Genomic DNA, 24,831 nt, shown 5'->3' with positions numbered 1-24,831 from the left:
AATAACGGATCTAGTCAGGTCATCGTGAAAGATTACAAGCAACAGTCGCGCTGGCACATAAAATCCGACCATCGTGGGAATCAGGTGTACTTTCGGTGATGGCAGCACTTTTGGACTATTTCGGAGCGCCCATCAGTGCATTTATTTAGCCAACAGATGCAATGAGGCAGAAACGTTTGGTAAAGTGGGCCATTTGGCAACATTAGAGAGCATTTTTCTAACATGGGCATGTATAACTTTGGACACATGACACAGTAGGAAGACTACAGTGAAGACAGTGACAAATTACTGTGTAACAGATGCCCCCTAAAGTATGAAGCCCAAGAGAGAGGGAGGGGTGAAATGATTTATGAAACTGACTGAACTAGAACACCATCTGGAAGAACCTGCATGCAAGTACAACTGATATCTCTGATGATGAATTACATGTAGTCTAGGCATGGGCGCAGCCATCCAAAAGACATACGAAATAGGTCTATGGTATGGACGCAACCATCCAGCTAATAAGACCATGATGATGATAAAGGTATGGTCGTAGCCATCCATGAAGACTCAGGTATGGTTGCAACCATCCATCAATGAGGCATGTAGTCATAAAACCAATCCACGCAGCCCGAACATGTGTAATCTGAGTTCGGGGTCTTGAACCCATCCGATCATAGTACAAATTCTATCATGCGAATAGATGTGTTGAGGTCGAGCATGATAGAACATCGCTTGATTACCGGTCAATGATAAAAACCATTAACAAGCGCGAGAGAAACCACCAATAATGCCAATGGCTCTCAAGGTATTGTCTATCACAATCCACGAAGTGTGAAGAAGGAGCTGAAGTCAACACTCGTGGAATCACCCAATCGATGACCAATGATGAAAATCGACCATCAGGTGTGAAGAACTTGCCATTGAGGCATGCAAGCTCTAAGGTACCAAAGGGGATCTCTAGATCAATCTCCTGGATAATGAACTGAAGTCGACAGGAGATGACCCGTCGCAGGAGGGCCATAATGTTTCCCCCATCAACGACACGAGATAAGGAACAAGAGGTAGATGGTGAAACAGAGTACCAGAGGAGAAGGTGAGGGTGTAAATTGTAGAAGGATTATACTCTTGAACATGTCGGCGACATGACTCTAGAGGGTGGCAGCATTCAGGCATCAAGGGATCAGAGGCTCGAAGGAGACAGCATGAATCAAATGGAATGAGGCTAGAATGATAACCCAAACCCACGGAAGGCCAAATGACGATGTATGGATGTCCCAACCCGACAAGAAGCAAAAGTGTCGATGTTCAAGAGTGACTAGCTGCCATAGACAATCAATGATAAACCTGTTGTTGAGTCTAGCCTAGTAACAGTTTAACAAGCCCTAGGAAGGAGAAGCTCGAGTCTCATCATGGTGACGAGTCCAATGTCATCAGGGTTTAATGAGTCCGACATAGGTAAAACTAGAAGTCTTTTTCATGTTTAGAGAGTTTGAAAAAGATATGAAAAGAAAACTCCAGGGGGGTCCTTTTTCGTAGAGTTGTGTCTCTTGAGCTTGAAAAAGTATAAAACGATACTCGAAAGAACCACCCAACCATTACGATCGAGGAGTTCTTTTCGTAGGTAGTGACTTCGACCTAAAAAAGTAGAAAAGCGGTCGGAAGCACGTCGTTTGGCAACCAATAACGAGCTTGAAATGACAAAAACCCAGCAATATTTTTGTCTTTAAATGGTCAAAAAAAGAGCTTAAAGGCGACCGCCTCTCGTTTCTTTTAACAAGTCAAGAGGAAAACTCGACCATCTTTTCATGTTTCAAGTCGGAAAAGAGCTTAAAGACGACTTTTCGGGATCAAGTGTATATGAAACGGTCGTAATTCCACTACCTGAAGCTCTGCACAAAAATACGTCACACGTAAACCCGTTCGAGATAATATGAACAATACACATAAAATCATAGGTAGAAACCATATTTTGACTATCCATGTAGCAAAAATATGAGAAAAACCCACATTTATAAAGTATAATTTTTGATTTGAAAAAATCACTATAAAAAAGGATTAACCCATTCAATTTTACCATAGTACTGTTCAATTCACCATGGAGTGACTTGGAGCACTGAAGTTGGCGAGAGAAATTCGGCCCCGTCCCTACATCATTCATCCCAAAACTGGTTCCAGGTAGACACACATTGCCCTGCGCTTCAATTTAATACTTTTTTCATGCGTTTTGAACGTTCAATGTGCTAGTTTAGGCGGATTTTCAAACTGCGTTCCGCTGCTCGGTCATCGCGGGTTTACCCTATCGAGTCTGCGATGGCCGAAATTTTTTTACACAAGGCACGCTCCGATCATCGTGGAAAAGTGGTTTACTTCCGCGATGATCGCAAAAAATCTAAACTAGTGACCTCGTGCCATCACATCCTTTTTTAAAACAGATGTGATGATGCCGTGAACTTATGTTTTCATGCAAATTGCGTGTTGAAATTTCCAAATGAAGTGCTAATCCAATTTCTCTCATCCTGCAGGCTATAATGGCATTTGTCTGGCAAGAACGTACACATGATAACAATGATATAGAAGCTTTTGCCGATGTGGGGTGCTGAAACGCATTACGGACATGTGGATTGCTCAAATTCTTCCTAAGTCCACACCCGCGGTCACAACCTGACTTGCTGGAGCTACTGATTAGGGCCTGGAATCCCACAAATGGGAAATTCTTTCATGTGAGGCTGGGATATCGAGTTTGACTCTACAGACATATATTTTTTGACCGGGCTATCCCGTCGAGGTGAGAGGCCCATTCTGGAGGAGCAACGACTGGGGGGTGATTCCTTAGATATGCTGATAGCTCAAGTGTGCCCATGGGCAAGCAAGACAAGGAGTGGGAAGGTGGCAATCCCAATAGTGGACGATGTAGTCCTCCGTGCTATGCTTTCATGGTGACACAGGCAGCGGGCTCCCAGGCCCAACATGAGGCTTCGAAGACCCAGCTCTGGCTGGCTCTCGAGTGTCTCAATCCCACTATGTTTAACTAGGCAAAGATGTTGATGGTGAACATAAAGAGGCAACTCACAAACTTATGTCGAGGAGAGACGAAGGAGTTTGGTTATGGATCAATATTAGTCCCGCCCATGCTGGAGGGGGTGCCGGCACTGCAGTTGCAAGACATGGATTTGGACTTACCCAGGCCACGTGAGATGAGGGCCATGCGAAGGGCTCATGTCATGCCACGAGGAGGTGGTGGACGACCAGTGGCATGAGGGACATTTTTCCGAGAGTGGCTAGAGTGATAGACAATATTCATGGAGGATTGTCCATATGCCGGCATGGAATTCTGCGGAGATCTTGACATGCAGCTGCCTACTGGAGAGCAGTGGGATGACGGTGGTAAGAAACTTGATCACATTTTTTGCATTTTATTTTTTATGATGTTTTTTTATTTTTCATGTACATGTCTTAATGACGAACGCTATGGTATGTAGATGTAGGACCAGTGAGACCCATCGAGCTGGCTCCAGAGGTGTGGAGGGATGTGCAGGGCATTGCAGCACTAGCCCTAGCTCCTCTAGAAGATGATACGATGGAGATAGTGATCCAGAACCTTGAGGGCCTACTAGCAGGGATTCCAGATTACATGGGGATCGAGGAGGTCCCCAGAGCATCCCAGATCCACACAGTAGGAGTGGAACCCAGGATGCACCACCTGTTGAGGCAGGTGACACGAGTAGCGGTGTACTATAGGGAGCACAACCCACTGCAGTAGACACCTAGGTTTTTATTTCCCGCTGGTGATTTTTTGAGAGACATGTGTCTCAGATGTACGAAGAACACAGACTCTATTTACACATGTACACTTATTTTTGAGTGCCTCGGTGTGCCACACGATATATATATATATATATATATATATATATATATATACATATTCCTATGGTCTATTATTGTGTTTCACATGCTTATTGTGTGCTATTTTGATTACATGTTACGAAAATGTCTGTCTAATACATGATTAGCCAATGCATCAGTTAACGTGTTTAATCGTCGTGGAATATGCTGATATGTAATGAAATCAAAATTCCTCTCTAACAATTTAACACATAAATACAACCTTAAAATCCATTGGTCTCTGATGGAATATTGCCCATTGAGCTGGTGGACAACAAGCTGAGAGTCTAGGTTCACAAACAATGCACGAATATCGAGATTAATCGCGTCAGCTAGTAACTCAATCACAACACTATATTCAACAACATTGTTTGTGGTACAACCTAAACACACACCTTGAAGGTCTATCAACTCACCATGAGGATCGTAGATCACCCACGCCGCAGAGGACAAGTTGCAGGTACTGCGGCAGGCACCATTGGCGAAACCAATGTAAGGTGCACCAGACATCTGCACAAGAAGCCAAAGACACAATAAGCGGCAATCACGCCTTCACACCAAGCCAAAAACATGAAAACACACACACACAACACACCTGCTAAAAATAAACATATGTACAAATCAAAGTGCATGGAATTCACGCATAGTACTTTTTCAAGTAAAGCCCATTTCGGGGCTTATCGAGAAGATTCTCTTCATAATCAATTAGCTCGTAGGCCCCTTTCTGCAAAACTCTCTTTACAATATAAGGCCCAAGCCACATAGGCTCGAGTTTTCCTGCCCCCAACTTATCATTCACTTGATCGTAGAGCAGGACTAAATCTCCCTCAACAAAAGAACGAGGATGGACAGTATGATCGAAGTGAGTTTTCACTCTCTTCTTCTGTGCTTCGATAGCTAGAGAGGCTAGCCGACGGGTCTCGTCCAGCCGTTCTAGGTAAAGAAGGCGTTCTTCTACCGAAGTAGTGTTGGGAAGTAATTTGATGGCCAACTTCAAAGAAGGGATCTCGCACTCGATTGGAAGGGTAGGCTCCAGTCCGTAAACTAATAGAAATGGAGTGAAACTAGTGGCATCCTTCATAGAGGTTCGATAGGCCCACAAGGCGGAGAACAACATCAAGTGCTAGTTAGACTTGTGCATGCCAATGGTACGTTGAAGCATCGTAACTAGAACCTTGTTAATGGCTTCTACTTGGCCATTGGCCTGAGGATAGTATGGAGTCGAACTATCATGCCTAGCTGGGTTGTTATCTTAGTCATCATGTGATTACGGAAATGCTTCCTGTGATCAGTGACGATAGCCTGAGGGTGTTGGGTCCCTATAATACTAGTGATTACCCCATTACTATTGTAGTTATACCCATTATTTATATTGTTGTTCCCCTATTACACCCATATTGTTATTTCTGTGCCCCATAGAATCCCTCTATTGTTATTTTTGTGGCTTTATATTATTATTGTTAGGTCAGCTGGATTATATTGTGACTCCCTAGACTCCTATATATAGAAAGGAGGTTTTGTCATTTGTATCATCCAAGAATTGCTCATTTATGTAATGTAAAGGAGGTTTCCCCCTCGAAGAGGTTGAATTCTAAGGCGTTGATCTATCTTTTCTATCTTTTCTTGAGCTGGTTTCATAACATTTGGTATCAGAGCTTTGGATTCTAGGGTTTCGCTGCTCCAAACAGGTCATCGTGGAATTTTCGCTATAACTTGTTTTCTGGGACGTTTCAGAAGTCACAAAAAAAACCCATTTGAGAAGAAATCGTGCTGAACCTTGGGTCGGAATTTCAGAGCGTTTCGCACAATATTTGAGGAGATATGATCTGAGAAAGTTGGTCTTTTTGCAGACTCCTGAATTACATTTAAAACAGGTGACCTGGGGAAAATCGTCATAACTTTCTCTCTGGGGATCGGATTGAAATTTCGTAAGAAGGTACAGAAATAAGACGGACTGTAGTTTCTTGTGTGTGTGTTTCAGATTCATAGGTTGAAACAGAGACTCGTGGCACGTCGTACAATTTCGCTCTACTGAACCAGTCTAAAAACAGGTCACTGTGGGAGATTTCACATAACTCTTCCTTGGAGAATCCAATTTGGCTCAGACTTGTGGCATTGGAAAGAGGATGTAGAAGGCTACTACAGGTAGCAATTTTAGAATTGGATGATCCGAAATTACAGACATACATCAGATTCAATATCAGGCTTCTATAAAGTGAAAAAAGGTGTGTAGTTTTTTTTTAATTTTTGTGTAAGCTTGGTTTAACGGAATTCAAAGGGCATTGTAAATCATTATTATCAGTAACTTGTTAGATACCTATACCAATAGGTTTCATATTTCATGATTGGAAAAGAAAGTTCCAAATATGCTCTGCTTTGGTGATGCAAAGATCCCATATTTCCAAGGGAATGCAATATGTGTACATAGCTTGATCTTAACTGAATTTGGATGGATGGTCCAACAGCCTAATCTGGATCATGCCATGTTTCAATTTTCTGTTGTAGATTAGAGAAAGAAATCTATCCAAACAGTTCAATCTTGGCAGATAAAGTAGTTAGGTAGAGAATGGAGGTTCCCAACTTTTTAATCTGGGGCCTTGGAAGCAATAAGGCTAGCCTTAGATAGAAAAATCAAAAGAAGAAAGCCAAAGGAAAAGAAAAGGCACATAAGGGTTTGCAAGTCTAAGTGCACCCTCCTTGGAGTAACAAAAAATGCTAGGAAGTATATGGGTAGGTAGATGGGGCTGCAGAAGCATAGTTCCTTTGTCACTGGCTCAAGCAAAGGAAAAACATGGTGCCAGTGCAGGTCTCTTATTCAGCAGTTTTGCAATAGTACAATGAAGCATGTCTAACTCCCTGATTACCCCCCATTATACTCATTACTAACATCCCAATACTACCTATGTTCATGGAAGAAGTCAAAGTCTTGTGTTGGTTCTTGTTTCTTTAAAAGCCACATTTCTTGTGTAAAATTCTTTTCATTTTGATCTACTTCCTGAACTAAGTTGATTTCATATAAACTTAGTGGTTTTTCCCCCTTATCCACCTCTTCCACTCATATTAACTCCCAACTTCTTATTATCTAAATCCCCTATGTTCCCCTTTTTCCCCTACTATTATAAACACTATGGTGTATAAACCCCAAGCAATGTATAAATATTCCCTCCCCCTGGCAATTATAGCCATATGCCCAAAAACAAGGATTAAATTGACCTCTGGTCAGTCTAATAACCTAAGCCCTACCCCTTGTTCCCTTCACAACCCTCTGAAAAGATTTACCTGTTTTACTTGCAAAAGGCCCTGTGAAAACCCACTATTACCCCTAACCCGCGCTATTTGCAAAATACACTAAAAAACCCATTTTTCCGCTTTATCCAAAGTTTTGTTGCCATGCGCCTTTCTACAAAAAACATTGGAAAAACCCGCAAATCCGCCAAAACCCAAAGTTCCGCCCGGAAGCGCATTTCAAAAAATATATTAAAATATTCCCCGCCCGCTGCCGTATCGCCCTGACAACTTGCCCTCCCGCCAGCCGTCGGATCTGGGCTTTTCCATCCGACGACCCTTATCAATTTCGGAGCAGCCCCGATGTACTGCCGTTAGCTTCCGAAAAATGACGTCCGCTGACATATACACGGGGGCACGCGTCGCCATACTACTGGATCGGGCCAGCCTCTGACAATCCCGCTTCCGTATGAATAGCGGTCCGATATCATACCGCTTACCACTTCCGGTTTTCCGCTGACCGGTCGTGCCAACGTCACGCCACCTCACCGCCGCATCAGCACCCCCGCCCGACATCGCTCCGACATGTCCTCCACCTATGCAGTCCCCGTGGACCACTCACAGGCCGCCACGTCACCCGATGACGTCATGCTGACGTCACTCGACCCTGACCCCACCTGATGACGTCATGCTGATGTCATCCAAATTTTCGCGCCAATACCAAAAAGTCCATATTTGGCCGAATTTTGTCATTTTTGCGCAATTTTCTATGTTTTTATGCTTTGCCTCCTGCATGTGTTTTTACGTCCTTTGCTGCCGCCAACCTACCTGTTAGCATTTTTCATGATTGGCATGGGAAGTGCTAATATGATCTACTTTGGTGATGCAAAGATCTCATATTCTGATGGAAGACACACATTTACATTTGGTTGATGCTGCCCTACTTCTCAATGGGTGATCCAACAGCCTAAGCTGGGTCAGGCCATGTTTCAATTTTTGTTATAGATTAGAGAAACAAGTCTGTCCAAACAGTTCAATCTTGGCAGACAAAGTAGTTAGGTAGAGAAAGAAGGTTCCCAACTGTTTAATCTGGGGCCTTGGAAGTAATAAGGTTAGCCTTAGATAGAAAATCAAAAGAAAAGCCAAAGGAAAAGAAAAGGCACCCAAGGGTTTGCAAGTCCAAGTGCACCGTCCTTGAAGTAACAAAAAATGCTAGGAAATAGGCAGGGTAGGCAGTGGAATGTTGCAGAAAGCTAAATCCAAGTACATCACTTGGAGTAAATCAAAGTGGCCATCAGCAGAAAAGGCAAAAGCAGTGGCCTAAGTGGCAAAGTGCTAAAGTCATCACTAACCTCCCTCATTCCCTTCAAAGTTTCTTACTAACCTCCCATGAGGACTGCAGGATCTGCCTAACCAATCCTCCTTGTGCTCTTCATTTATACAAATTTGATGTCATAAATGACTTCTTTCTTTGAAAAGAAGCCACATTTCTTGTGTAAAAATTCTTTTCATTTTGATCTACTCCCTGACTAAGTTTGATTCCCAAAAAGCTTAGTAAACACCATTTTCCATTCTCATTCCCCCCACTACTAACTACTGACTGTATCTACACTAAATCCCTTATGTTTCCCTTCCCCCTACTATTATAACACCATGGTGTATAAACCCCTAAACATGTATAATATCCCCCCTTGTTAGCACTATAGCTAAATAAATTTGTTTAAGGGAGACATTAGTCCACCAGGGACTATGGTCAACCCTGTCATGGGATTACTCTAGCCTCTGGTTAGAGTAATAACCTCCCCCTAATCCATCATCTCCCCTCTTTTCCTAAAGAATTTCATCAAAGAGCCCCTTTCCCTTCACTCAAACTTAGCCATAACCCTTATTCCCCCAACAGACTAATACAAAACTCACCGAAATCCCAATACCTAAAGTCCTGCGTCCCAAATATTAAAATGAATATTTTAATATGCGGGCGGGTCCCCCCCAACATGCACGAACGGTCGGAAACTCCCGCCAGCCGTTCATCTTCCGCCGCCCCAGATCTAACGGTGGGCGGTCAATATCAGATCCCGACCCGTCGCCCTTTAACGTCCGGGGAATGGCGGTATTGGGGGCCGTACCCAGGACGCGTGGCAAGCGGCGGGGTTGTTCGGGGCCCCCCTTCCCGATACCGCCTTTGAGCAAAGGTGGTGCGGGGAAACCACTTACCACCCTCCCCGATACTGCCCCTCCACTGTCACCTCGGCCCCCACGTCACCATGACGTAATGCCACTCCCCGCACCCCCGCGCCCCGTGGACCTCCACGTAGCCCTGCCACCGCCTTCGCCCGCCACCGTGTCCAGCCACGCTGGCCTCCAGCTCAGCGTCCACGTCACCCTCCGTACCTCGGGCCCGCCATGATGTCATGCTGACGTCATTGGCGGAAAAAAGCGCCAATGACCCTTTTTGTCCAAATTTGTCGTTAAAAACGCCCAAACTAGCCGTTTGTTGTCATTGTCGCGCGAAAAGGACGCAGCCATTATTAACCGGTTCACCGCGAAATCGCCTCCGAGCCATCGAATTCGAAGTTGCGGCTGCCATAACTTGTCAATCGAGTTGCAGTGAGCTCCCCCCGCTCGGCCCGAAGACGTTCAGTGCTATTTTTCCAGGTATTCACTGCAAGTTCCTTGTTTCACCCCTATGCATGCCATTTCTAAGCGAATTCTCCAATAAGCATCGGTCAAATCCTAAATTGCACACTGTCCACTACTTAATTTGCAATTAAATCAACCCACATTGCCCCAGCTCCATGAATTTGACATTCAAACGATAATTCACGGCTTGACAATTACAAATTTAGCCCCGAGTTGCTCGGCATTGTTCCCTTTTGCCGGGTGGAGGCCCAAGTCTGCATGTCACCAAATTGAAGCCAGCACACCCTCTGCAATCATCCTCATCAATTCACAATCCCTGTGAATTTACCAAAAAACAGCAGAGACAAGTCTGCCAAGCCTGCTTATTCCACTTTGAAGAAAATTTCAAGCATTATCTACAGTGAGCCAGTCACTTAAGCTTTGAGGAACCTTGCAAACCATTGCACTCACCTGGTTCGAATTCAGACTACATAATGGTTGCTCCTGCACCCACATCCCTCAGTGTTGCTCCTATAAATGCACCAAATAAAGACCTGGAGTCCTTGCCTCTTGCTGACAGGGACTACCTCATCCAAGACTTTATGGGTAACAGGGACTTTTTGCAGACCTTCAGGAAATTAAGAGATGACTACCTGAATGGCCAAGATACATATGGGATATGGGAGTCAAATCTGCCATACTACTGTCTCCCCTCTGTCAATGTTTTTCCTGAGATTATTCGCCTATGTGCTGAAAATTATGATGTGCAGCACAGAGCTATTAAGTCTCCATCTGGGAGCATCCTCTTTCACATTAATCCTGAATCCATCAATAAGATGCTCCACTTTGATCAAACTAAGCTGTTGTTCCCTTTTTCCATGAATTATCTGCTGGACACTGGTGCCAAGATGACCAGTGAGGATATTCAGAAGATCACCAAGACATTTATGAGACCTGAATGCCAGCCCACAGGTCCATCTCCCTACTTGGATGTTTATTTTACTGAGGTAGGCAGACTATTGCTGGACATGATTTCTTATGTGTTGGGATACAGAACCAGTGAGCATGTGGATGGAACAATGCTGGTATTGTTAGCTGCTTACAGCCCAGGCCAACCCCCTGCCTGCAAATATAACTTTGCCAAGTTCATAGCTAACAAGATTCATGATCAGTTGTGCAAAGTAGACAGACAGGGCGTCTTCAAGTACTCACTCTACCACCTTTTCATGTACTATCAGTCAGAGGTTTTTCCATGCTACATCAAAAAGCTGGATTATAAAGGGGAAATAAGATATGTTATCTTCTGGACATCTGTCTTTCACGAAGTCCAAAATTCACCCTATTCCTATTGTGAATTTATTGATCAATTTGTATACCCTGTCTCTCGCTTATTGATGAGGTCCCCTCCTCCCAGAATATCAATTGAAATACAGAAGGTCCTACAGCTCTCCAAGAATTACAAAATAGGTGATTGGTACCTATATGAGGATCATACAGTCATCAGAGTCTATGGCTGTGAGATCTGTCCATACAGGCTCCCAAAATATGTGCCTATGAGGATATTTTCCTTGGAGTATTATAGGCAGTTAATTCACTCTGACCTCACTCAGTTTCACAGCTCCAAAAAGAAAGCCCATCTCAAGTTCAAGCACCACTTGGGCCCCTTCATCATGAATAAAAAAGAAGGATGGGAAGATGCTGACCTAATCCTCAAAGACAAATACAAGCTATCACACAGTTTCCTGTGGGTCCCTTACGACCCTGAAGGCTTCACTACTGCTAGAAGAGTCAAGTACAGGCTACTAGGTTATAAGCATTGCAAATATCCACACATTGAAAAATATGCCAACCAGCAAGAATGGCAGCAGGATACTTTAATTGAAAAATTAACTGAAGAAGAGATAATGCAAAAGAATGTCAAGGAATTGGAAAAGACTCTTGACCTAGATTCTGTGCAGCAGGATTGTTGGAAATAATACTGAGAGGGGGGGGTGAATCAGTATTATCAGATCAGTAAAGCCTTTTCAATTTCATGCTCAGAAACATATACGCTACTTCAGTTAAGTGAACCCGCGTGTACACGCAACTATGTCTAAAGCAACTAGCTTATATTCAGAGATCTTATGATTCAGTTAATCTTATCTTCAGTAAATGCATCAGAACATTATTAAGCATATTAACAGTAAACAGGTGCAGTATAACAGAACAGACCATCACATAAAAACCACACACATGAACACCATGATATAAGGTGGAAACCCAATGTGGGTGAAAACCACCTGCTGCAATTCGTCTCTTTCTTCTTTAATAAGAAACGTCTTTTACAATGTACTGGTGCAGTCCTTTACTAGCACGCAGGCTACAACCTGCAGAGGGCTACAACCCTCTCTCGTTTTCCAACTACTTCTGGAAGGGAGCTACAACCCCCTCAGCTCTTGTACTAGCTGATCCATTTACTAGTACGTAGGTGCTGACCCTACAACCTTCAGGGACCACGTTTCATCAATTTTCAGACTGGATCCAAGAGTACACAACAGACATTACTGCAATACAATCATCAACTTATACTTGCATCATAATTCATTAAACAACTCAATACTGAATCACTGAAACCCTGTCATCAAGTACACATAACCAAAACTAGAGCCCAGAACTCTGCAACAACCACCAGAATCAACAACAACTTGAAATATCAAATCTTATTATGCATACGCTACTTCACTGTACCAAAACCGTGTGTATACGCGCTTTCACCAAAGGCAACCCGCGTGCAGATCTAGAAATAGATTCTTATACCTTCGCTGTCAGATCCGACCCTTGCCAAAAGTCCCGAACAGATAACCAGCAATACCCGATCCTCTTACTTCGTCAGACACACAATGCATGTCTCTTTGCCTAATGATCTTCTCCTTATATAGCCTTAGGCCTTGTTCAATACCAAGAGCCAAAACCATAGAAACACAATACCATCAACCTCGAAACTAGGGATCAACACGTCCGTCGAGACACCATGGTCCAAAACCATAGGCACAACTTCCAAGGACTAACTGCCACGGACCAAAGGTACTTTTCACATGTACGCGCTTTTACTGAAGCCAACCTGCGTGTACACGCTGATTCTCCTTGATGAACCTGCGTATATCTCTTTCTTGTCCTGTTGTACTGAGATCTGTCCTCTGATTAAGTTGCCATCACCTGTACCAACCTCTGAGCACCTGTACCAACCTCTGAGTGAGTTTCCATCAAGGACAACACTTGAATCATAATGCCAACAATCTCCCCCTTTGGACTTGATGGCAACCACCACACCAAGTCACTCTCCCCCTTTGACATCAAGGGCAAAGGGCGGACCAAGATGTTCTCTTCTTTGGTATACCTTCTGCTGTCCATACTGTTGTCCATACTCCCCCTGAGTACATGCTGAAGATCCTGATTTGGCTCCCCCTTTGTATATGCCAAAGTGTACCAATCTATCCATGCTCCCCCTGAGCAGATGCAGTTTCTAAGACCAGCCATTCAGATCTGTACCATAAGCATCAACCTGCAATACTATTCCTTTGATCAAACAACAAGATGTATCATTTAGTTTCATCAGCAATCCATAATGACAACAATGAATTATTTGAAGTATATGCTCCCCCTGAGTGTGAGCCAACCATGACTGAACCATTTCCTGAGTCTGTTCTGCTGCCCTTTATGCTCCCCCTGAGCCTGAGCCAACCATGACTGAACTTGGGTCTATTCTGCTGCCCTTTCTCCATATACGCGACTTTGCAGCCTGTAACTCGCGTATATACGCGACTTGTCTTCATTATATCAGCGTATGCAGGATGGAATACTGAATTTCATCACTTTCATATTCCCCTGTGTCTGTTATGTCAGCTGACTGAGTTATGCCACACCTTTCTGTCTCTGTCTTCTTCAATTCCTGCAACTGTGATGATGTATGGTCCTCTTGTCTTAAATTTTGAAATCTGCTCCTGCATTCCCTTGCTTTATGCCCATAGTTGTTGCAAGTATAACACCTTACATTTTTCATGTTCCTTCTAACACAATCAATTGCTTTGTGTCCATATGCATTGCAGGCAAAGCAATATCCTCTGAAATACCTGGGATGCAATGATCTTTCTTGCACCATTCTACTTCTACATCTGGCTGCAACATGTCCAAGATTATGACATACATAACATTCAACATTATTCAGTGGAGGAAATAATCGTCTATCACGTCCATAGTTAGGAGTAAAGAATCTTCCTTGAGGAATTTGTTTCCTTGATTGTTCCTTGTTGGGCATTTCAGATTTCTCATTAGAGTTTCTTGCCTCACCTTGTGAACTAGATTCACCTTTAACATATTCATGAAAACCAAGACCAGTTTTGATAGCAGGAGACCTTTGACTATTAAGAATATCATCCAGGACTTTAGTACTATCTTGAAATCGTAAAAGCTTATCCTTTTCTTCTATTTTACCTTTCAAGATATTTACCTCAACTTGATGTTGTCCTTCCTTTTTCAGATACTGATTCCTTAGGTCTTCTTCAGCTTTTCTCCCTTCTTCCACTTGTCGCTTTAGTTTGATCACTTCATGTTCTTGATCTTCAAGATCTTCTTTTAGAGAGAGGATCTTTGATTCAAGCCTTTGAATAGTTATGCTTTGATCCTTTACTACATCCTGCAATTGCTCCCTTACCCTGGTTACTGTCTCCAATTGTTCATTCAATTTGGTAACTTCTTCAGTTTCTGCATTCTTCTTTTCATGTGCCATGAGACTTTTAATATCTTTGCTATTATTGGATGAAGCATTCTTCTTTTCACGTGCCATGAGACTTCTAATATCTTCACTATCATTGAATGAACTTGTAATATGGGTATAATAGCTTCTACCATCTTCTTCAAATATCTTTCCTTTGTTATGAGGGCATCTAGCAGCATAGTGACCAACTCTACCACATAGAAAACACTTGAAAGGTAGCTTACCTTTGAACCGTCCAGTTCCCCGTTCAAGATTCTTGACAAAATTTACCTCATCTTCTTCCTCTGACACTTCGAATGTGGCTTCTGGTGGTACCTCTTGTCGCATTTCAAAAGCAGTTAAGATCCCGTGAAGCTGTGACATGGTGATTTTCTGCACATTCTCCTTTTCTTCTATAGCAGATACTTTAGAATCAAATTTAGCAGATAGAGATCTCAAAACCTTTTCAACTAAGACAACTTCCTCAAATTCTTCACCCAGATCCCTCATACAATTCACAATCTCATCCATACGCAGGAAATAATTAGCTACGCTTTCATTATTATGCATCTTAAGAGTTTCATACCGGATTCTGAGAGTTTGAAGCTTTGCTCTTTTTACCTGATCATCTCCTTCGTAGCTTGTGACGATTTTGTCCCATATTTCCTTAGCTGATTTGAAATGCATGATCTTCATAAATTCTGATTGTGTCAAACTGCTCAATAGGACAGTAACAGCTTTGGCATTGAGCTCATATTGCTTTTTCTCTGCTGGATCTGTAGGAGTTGCTGATGGAAATTTGTATCCTCCTTCTACGATTCCCCAAACTTCTGCTCCAAGTGATTGTAGATATGCAGTGGTTCTTATCTTCCAGTGAGTAAAATTGTTCCCGTCAAAGACTGGTGGCCTGATGTGTGCCTCTCTTTCTGGATTAGTCATACTGATGGATCTTTTCCTTCAAGCGATCAAGCTTCCTCTGAAGGACCTGCTCTGATACCAATTGTTGGAAATAATACTGAGAGGGGGGGGTGAATCAGTATTATCAGATCAGTAAAGCCTTTTCAATTTCATGCTCAGAAACATATACGCGACTTCAGTTAAGTGAACCCGCGTGTACACGCAACTGTGTCTAAAGCAACTAGCGTATATTCAGAGATCTTATGATTCAGTTAATCTTATCTTCAGTAAATGCATCAGAACATTATTAAGCATATTAACAGTAAACAGGTGCAGTATAACAGAACAGACCATCACATAAAAACCACACACATGAACACCATGATATAAGGTGGAAACCCAATGTGGGTGAAAACCACCTGCTGCAATTCGTCTCTTTCTTCTTTAATAAGAAACTTCTTTTACAATGTACTGGTGTAGTCCTTTACCAGCATGCAGGCTACAACCTGCAGAGGGCTACAACCCTCTCTCGTTTTCCAACTACTTCTGGAAGGGAGCTACAACCCCCTCAGCTCTTGTACTAGCTGATCCATTTACTAGTACATAGGTGCTGACCCTACAACCTTCAGGGACCACGTTTCATCAATTTTCAGACTGGATCCAAGAGTACACAACAGACATTACTGCAATACAATCATCAACTTATACTTGCATCATAATTCATTAAACAACTCAATACTGAATCACTGAAACCCTGTCATCAAGTACACAGAACCAAAACCAGAGCCCAGAACTCTGCAACAACCACCAGAATCAGCAGCAACCTGAAATATCAAATCTTATTATGCATACGCTGCTTCACTGTACCAAAACCGCGTGTATACGCGCTTTCACCAAAGGCAACCCGCGTGCAGATCTAGAAATAGATTCTTATACCTTCGCTGTCAGATCCGACCCTTGCCAAAAGTCCCGAACAGATAACCAGCAATACCAGATCCTCTTACTTCGTCAGACACACAATGCATGTCTCTTTGCCTAATGATTTTCTCCTTATATAGCCTTAGGCCTTGTTCAATACCAAGAGCCAAAACCATAGAAACACAATACCATCAACCTCGAAACTAGGGATCAACACGTCCGTCGAGACACCATGGTCCAAAACCATAGGCACAACTTCCAAGGACTAACTGCCACGGACCAAAGGTACTTTTCACATGTGCGCGCTTTTACTGAAGCCAACCTGCGTGTACACGCTTATTCTCCTTGATGAACCTGCGTATATCTCTTTCTTGTCCTGCTGTACTGAGATTTGTCCTCTGATTAAGTTGTCATCACCTGTACCAACCTCTGAGCACCTGTACCAACCTCTGAGTGAGTTGCCATCAAGGACAACACTTGAATCATAATGCCAACATATAACTTTGCCAAGTTCATAGCTAACAAGATTCATGATCAGTTGTGCAAAGTAGACAGATAGGGCGTCTTCAAGTACTCACTCTACCACCTTTGCATGTACTATCAGTCAGAGGTTTTTCCATGCTACATCAAAAAGCTGGATTATAAAGGGGAAATAAGATCTATTATCTTCTGGACATCTGTCTTTCACGAAGTCCAAAATTCACCCTATTCCTATTGTGAATTTATTGATCAATTTGTATACCCTGTCTCTTGCTTATTGATGAGGTCCCCTCCTCCCAGAATATCAATTGAAATACAGAAGGTCCTACAGCTCTCCAAGAATTACAAAATAGGTGATTGGTACCTATATGAGGATCATACAGTCATCAGAGTCTATGGCTGTGAGATCTGTCCATACAGGCTCCCAAAATATGTGCCTATGAGGATATTTGCCTTGGAGTATTATAGGCAGTTAATTCACTCTGACCTCACTCACTTTCACAGCTCCAAAAAGAAAGCCCATCTCAAGTTCAAGCACCACTTGGGCCCCTTCATCATGAATAAAAAAGAAGGATGGGAAGATGCTGACCTAATCCTCAAATACAAATACAAGCTATCACACAGTTTCTGGTGGGTCCCTTACGACCCTGAAGGCTTCATTACTGCTAGAAGAGTCAAGTACAGGCTACTAGGTTATAAGCATTGCAAATATCCACACATTGAAAAATATGCCAACCAGCAAGAATGGCAGCAGGATACTTTAATTGAAAAATTAACTGAAGAAGAGATAATGCAAAAGAATGTCAAGGACTTGGAAAAGACTCTTGACCTAGATTCTGTGCAGTAGGTACCCTTCAAACGACCACACTCAGCAGGAGAAGGGACCTCGACCTCAAGAACTACACCAGCCACACAAGCACCTTCTACAGCAGCACCAGGTACAGACAAAGGGAAAGGAATAATGGGTGCTGAAGAAGACACCGTGAAAGAAAAGCCTGCCCCTTCAAGTGAGCAGCAACAAGGGCAGCAACCAGAGCAGCAACAAGAGCAGACTCCCCCTCCACAAGCTGAGCCACCAATAGCTCCAATTTTGCAGACCCCACTACAGGAGGAGAGGGGTACGAAAAGAGACAGAGAAGAGTCCACTCCTGCTAGTGGATCCTCTCAACAACCCCAGACCAAAAGGCAAAGGGCTGACTCCCCAGAGGTAGAAGACATCACTGAAGAAGTCCTTGACAGCTCAAGGAAAGACAGGGAGGGAAGCCAACATACAGGTACAAGCTCCTTTCAGCAGGAGCAAGGATTACAACTTGGTTTGGAGGTGTCCTCCTCCTCCCAGCAGAGCAAGAAGCCCAAAAGCACTAAGGCTTCTTTTAAGCAAATCAAGGCACAGAATGACTTGCTGAGGGTGGAAGTCTACAAACAATTTCTAAATGCAACACCAGCCCAAAAATAAAGGCTAATGTCTGTATATGACATTCAAGAGGAGAAGATGATCCTCAGCCATTTCAAACCTACAGTGCCCCATCCAAAATCAGCGGCAGATTATGTGAAGACAAGGGTGGAGGTCCTAGCCAAAGACATCCATCCCATGGACCAAATTGAACTCCACAAGCAAATTGGAGAGATGGTCTATGCAACCTTGGTGGACAGGGCAACCATGGCCCATGAACTAAAAGAGTCACTGAAAAATACCAACATTCAGTTGGATTTTAAAAGAATGTCCTCCCTAGCCAAAGACAACAGAATAAAATCACTTGAGGACATCATTATCGACCTAGGACATGATCCTAAGGATCCAAAGGGTGTAAGGGCCCTTATGAAGAAAAAGGAGGATGACCTCAATGCACTAAAGAAGAGGTTAAAGCTGCTGCCCACAGAACACCCTCAAACAGCAGAGCTACAAAAGGAAAAGCAGGTCGATGAGCAACTGGACCTCATAATGCAGCTAAACCAGAAGGTCCTCGATTTGGAGAAAGATATTGAAGGGGCATTACAAGATAAACAGGGAGAGTCTACTTCCCAAGCTCCTCCAACTACTTCAACCACTGCAACAACTACAGAGGCAGCAGTGGCTCCCACAACAGAAGCAGCAACAACAACAATAGCTCCAGATTCCAGCACAAGCATGGAAGAATTGACTAAGGCCATTAAAGAAATGGAGCTCCAAGCAAATGAAATAAAAGAGGCCAAGGAAAAATTGGCAGAATTAGATGCCAAATATGATAAATCAAAAATGACTGTGGCAGAACAAGGCAGAGAAATAAAGGCCCTAAAAGAAAAGATAAAAGCCTTGAATAAAGAGCTGAATCTGGAAAGTGCCATGGCTGAAATAAAAAGAATTCTATGGGCCAAAATTGGCCAATCCATCACTAAACAATGGAGGTCAATTAAAACTATACATGAGAAAATGGATTTAATTGGCCAAGCACAGACAGAGATTCAGAGGGCCAAAACAGTGCTAGGAGACAGACCTGAACAGGCAAATAGAATGATAGATTTTTTGAACAGGCAAGAAAAAGAGGAACTGGCAGCCATCAGCATTGTCAATAGAATAGAGGTTGTCCTCACAGCTAAAAAAGTACTCACTCTCAGGAATTATGTACAAACTGTGGAGAGGAAGTGCTATGAAATACAGGCTGAGGTGGATGAGTACCAACTCAAAATGGCAGCACTGCAAGCAAAGGGACTGCCCAGCCTACTAAGCGGTGCAGGAAGACTAATCTCCCGAGACCAATTTACCAACAGGATGGAAACTTATATTGAAAATCAAATCACTGCATCTGGCAGTACTTCTGAGGAAACAAGTCCTCCAACAGGACAGAGCCTATACAATAAACTTGAAGGTCTGTTTTTTATTGAAAATGAGGTAAATCACCTTTTTGAAATTCCTCCAAATTTTTACAGATATACAGAGGCCGATGAAACTTTAATAAAGATTCGAAGACATCAAATGCCTAAGGAAGATTGGTGGCAGGCAATGCTTCAAATTTTGCCACGATAGCCTCAGTTACTCGGTCACTGCCAGCTCCAACTCACTAGAAGACAAACAGCAAAATAAAGTCAGCATTTAAGACAGCTGAAAGGTGACTCAACATATGGACAACGATAGCTAGCCCAAAGGATAAGAAAATACGCAAGTTTTGGACAGCGTACCCTCAGCCGACTCCAACAGCCACCAAGTCAATAGTTTCTGACTATTTTGGACTGCTAAAGCACTGAAGAGTTATTACAGCATTAACTTTCTCAGCTACAAAGCTCCAAGAGTTGGCATAACATTAATGAGCCATTAGCTCATTTCCTTGATATTTTTCTCATGTAAATTTTGTATATATACCCCCCTTAACAACGCATGAGGGCTTGGTGATTTTCACTCTGAGGAAAATGTATTGTATACTTTCAGATTATCTAATACAAAGGGCTGGACCAGCTCAGTGATTTCCTGAAAATTTGATGTCTTGCTGATGACATGCGTGCTGTTACAGAATTCTTGTGCTGTCTGATGGAATAATAAGTTTTTCTCAATCTCTGTTTGTCTTCTTATGTTATTAAATCATGCTCATGTTTCACTAATCTAGCAATAGAGAAAAGGGATAGTGCAGGATATGTTTGGTTACACCTTGTGCTCAATCTTTTATTGTTGTAAATGTTTTCTTCAGAATTAACTATGGACATGAATTCTTAATTGCTCATGTTTTTTCATTAATTCCATAAATATGAATGTTATCTATAAAATTATTCACTGCTTCTAAATAATATTCTCACTTTTTCTGCATATCAATTTATTGGAAGATTCTTAATTGCCTTTCATAAACTGGATACATCACACTCAATCACAATTTCACAGCATTGTTTCTCAGACACTTATCTGGCTCTGCAGCATCACTACTGTATCAACACAGCACACCAAACAAGTAAAGGACCACTGACTCCATGCCCAATGGCCTAGAACATTCTAGTGAGCACATATATATCTTGACTGAAATCATCATCCAACAAAGTCCAAAAACAAACCTTGAGCATCATAGCTAGCCTAAAATATTACATAAACAAAGCTAAAAACATAAAGAGAGAGCCCTCTCTGGTCATAGGTAGGCTAGAACCTGTGACCCAAATATTGGTTAGTGGTTACCTCGGCCGTATTCCCTTGGGATTCAAAGGGAACAACCTGAGTGATAACATAATTGGCGACTCCACTGGGGACTCCTCAGGATTTTCTAATTTCTGTATATTTCTTAAAGCTGCTTCAGCCAATCTTCATGCTAGCTTTAAGATATACACAGCCATTCCAAAATATTCCAAAACATACTCAAAAAACAAGTTCCGAAGCTGGCTCCCAAGAAGAATCCGCGATATACAAGGTCAAATCCTGACCCCAATCCACCAACTGTTTTTGAAAATCATAATACAATCCCTAAAGTCATTAGGAAGCAGCAAGGACAGGAAGCTCTTGCTGATTTGAGTCCTGAGACAGCTTACCCAAACCCTGTTCCAACTCCAATCAAGGTTCTATTTAGGTCTACCCCTGATTTCCCCAGTTCACCATGTACATCTCAAAGCCCTCCTTTCACACCTCCATCCACTGCACATATTCCCTTGACCAACACTCTAGTTTCTATCGTTCCCATTACCCCTATTGTACCAGTCGTTCATGTTATCCCAGTTATCCCTGTCAATCCCATAAATCCTGCAAATATGGCTAATAGATATGCACCCCTGCAGTTGCCTGCTAATGCTGCAGCTCTACCTCAGGACTACCAATCCAAGATCTCGTATTTTGACTCCACTGATCCTTTCACAGCAATTCAGCATGCCAAAAGGATGCAAGACCATTTTGAGAACTATGAAATAGATGATGACAGTGTGAGAATGAGAATCTTTGTTCAGAGCCTGACAAGGGATGTAAGAACTTGGTTTAGATCACTGGCTGTAAATACCATCACAACTCCTGATGAGCTTTATCAAGCCTTTACTAATAGATGGGAGAAAACGAAAGATCCTCTGCACATACTTGGTGAGTATGATACAATCAAAAGAGGTCCTCAAGAGACCGTTTTGGAATATTGTGCAAGATTCAACAATGTATATAACGCAATACCACAGAATTTAAGACCTCCTCCCGATTTAGCCTTGTACAAATTTCCTGATGGTTTTGACCCTGATATGGCATATCAGTTGAAGGAAAGGGCCCCTAAAACCCTTGAAGATGCCCAAAAGGTTGATGTCGCAGTAGAGGCTAACCTGATTGCCAAAAGAAACAGGGAAAGATTGGAAAAGAGAACCCCCTTCAAAGAAGAACCCTCAACCTTTGATAAAAAACTGGATGCAATACTCACTGGTATGAAGAGATTGGGTGATAGAGTAGAATCAGTTGAGAGAAAGTCATCATGGGAAGCACCACAAAATAACCCTATCAGAAATCCCAATTTTAGGAGAAATCAAAACCCAAACGTTGGCAAGGCCGGTTCTGATCCAGACATAAGACCTCCTTTCCAGGAAAACTATACTGAGGCATCCACTTCGAATGAGCAAACAGATGACACCCACATTAACCTGATGGGCCTGAATGATGAGCAGCAAGTTTTTCTGAGTCAAGAAGATCATAAGGATGATGACATTCAACAATTCCAAACCAGGTCAGGTGAGTCATTTGAATTTAAACAAGGCTATGACACAGCTGTCTATGAAGTTCATAAGCAATACAAGCTAAGAAGCAGAACTATAAATGTAACTCAGCCTGAAAAAACAAAGGATAGCCAGCAGCCGAAAAGAGCCATAGTCACAGAACCAAATGACACAACTAATTCAGTTACAAATGAAATAACCGTTCAAGAAGTCACTGAACCATTGCCTTCAAAACAACAGCCTATGGCTACATCACCCTTGCAGCCCAATCCAAGTAACACTCCTCAAGAGATGAGTAAGAAGGACAAGCCTCAAGATCAAGATAAGAATCAAGAAGAAAACCTAGTGAACAAGGAAAAGGCTGTCACCCACAACACCAAGATCCAATCTGAAAGACCCTTTGACTTAGAAGCTGAAATTGGCAAATTGAAGGTAGCTATTCCTCTTTCAGAACTAGCCAAGCATGACATTTATAAACAACAAATCAAGAAGTCCCTACTACTTACTCGTAATAAAGATAATGTCAATGTGTTGGATGACACCCCAGAATTGCTTTTCGGTCCAGAGGTTGATGGAAAGATAGTAGTTACAGGGATCTTACCTTTCTATGTTAGCCTGCACGTTCATGATAAGACACTACACAATGCAATGTTTGACTCAGGTGCCTCTCACAACCTGATGCCTAAATCAGTAATGGAGAGATTGAATCTAGATATTACAAGACCATATAAGGACCTATTCTTATTTGACTCCAGCCAAGTTAAGTGTTTAGGCTTAATAAAAGACTTATGTGTGTCCCTTGTTCAGTACCCAAATAAAACAATTCTAATGGATGTTGTAGTTGCTGATATCCCACCCAAATATGGGATGCTCTTATCAAGATCATGGGGGGCTAAACTCCAAGGTTCCCTACAATCAGACATGTCATATGCCACCATCTCATTCTTTGGTCAACCCAAGAGGTTATATAGAGAGTCACTTATGAAATACATGGTCAGCAATGAAGAAAAACCTCAAAACTTTCCCATATATGCTGTCCATTCTGACATAGACTCCTATATTCTCTTCAATGATAATACAGGTCCCACAAATGATGAAGAAAAACAGACACTCAAACAAGATCAGCATATAAATGAAGAAACTGTTATTCAAGAAATAATGATTGAGAAATCAATTAACAAAACTGTTCAAGAAGGAAAACCAAATGTAAGCCAAGATCTCAAGTTGTTGATGCTAACTCCCATAACAGTTGACAATTCTTCCCTTAACCAAGAAGTCCTCTGGTTTCTTGAATTCGATGGGTCAGTCAACAAATTAGGGGCAGGAGCAGGGGTTTGGATACATAATAAACAAAATAGTCATGCAGAAGGCCGAGCCTATAGGTTAAACTTCAGGTGCACCAACAATATGGCAGAATATGAAGCTCTCTTACTAGGCCTCAAGCTAGTAAAATCCTTACAAGCCATAAAAGTTTCAATCCTAGGAGACTTAGACCTAGTTATCCAACAAGTAAAGGGTAATTTTGTCACCAATGACAAAAGACTGAGATCTTATAGATCTGCTGTTGTTGAACTACTACAGTCCTTCACTGAATTTCAAATTACCAAAATTCCAAGAACCCATAACCTGTGATGAGCCCCAAAAATGTACAATTATTTGGGCTCATTCAACCTCCTAATTTGGCTTAGTCCACCATTCTCATTTGTTTATTGCATGTTTTTGATTATTTTTATGTTAATAGAGTTAATTTGGTTAGTCATTATGCCAACAAGTCTAATGGGTGCATTGTGTAGCCTTGTTGGTCAACTTGGAGACAAAATTGAAGGTCTTAATGAGCACTTGGCAGCCAAATTCGTGGGAGAACAAGCTAGAGGATTTGTAGGAAGGTGTCCCCCTCATTTATGGACCCTTACCTCGAATTCTCCACCATCAGCTCGGAGTTCAAAGGCCACCAAATCAATGAGCTCAAGGGTAGCCAAGCAAGTCAAGTTGGACTGCTGTTAACTACAAGTCTTGGGCAGCCAAGTCCCTAACTTTTAGGAGGACTGTTGGGTCCTCAAATTGTATAAATAAGAAGGCTTGGGGCCTCATTTTGGTTAGCTAGTTGTTAGTCATTTTTGGTAGCTAGTAGTTAGTCATTTCGTAGCAGCTAGTTAGTCAATTTGGTTTTCGCTCTTTGTAAGCCAGTTTTGGCATGACATTAGACTTTTGATTATGAATAAAAGCAAGCAGTTTTGGATCAGATTTGGAGTTTTTAAAGGAGCCTAAAGCTCTCGGGGTTGGGCCCAACCTGAGAGCTCAGGCCTCCTTCCTTTGTATCAATATTGTTCCTTTCGCATTTCGTTTCCATTTTCCTTTACATGCATTCGAGTATAGTTGCTGATTTGGATTTCCTGTAGAAGTCAAACAGATTGGTTTTATCAGTTAGAATTGCTGTAGTTGTTTGGAAGTAGGCTGAGGCATTACTT

The sequence above is a fragment of the Pinus tabuliformis genome, chromosome 6, assembly GCF_031772625.1.
Source record: "Pinus tabuliformis cultivar Carrire ecotype Pingquan chromosome 6, CPIR1, whole genome shotgun sequence".
Lineage (NCBI taxonomy): Eukaryota > Viridiplantae > Streptophyta > Pinopsida > Pinales > Pinaceae > Pinus > Pinus tabuliformis.
The sequence above is the reverse complement of the archived record's forward strand: the minus strand, read 5'-3'. Positions refer to the sequence as shown.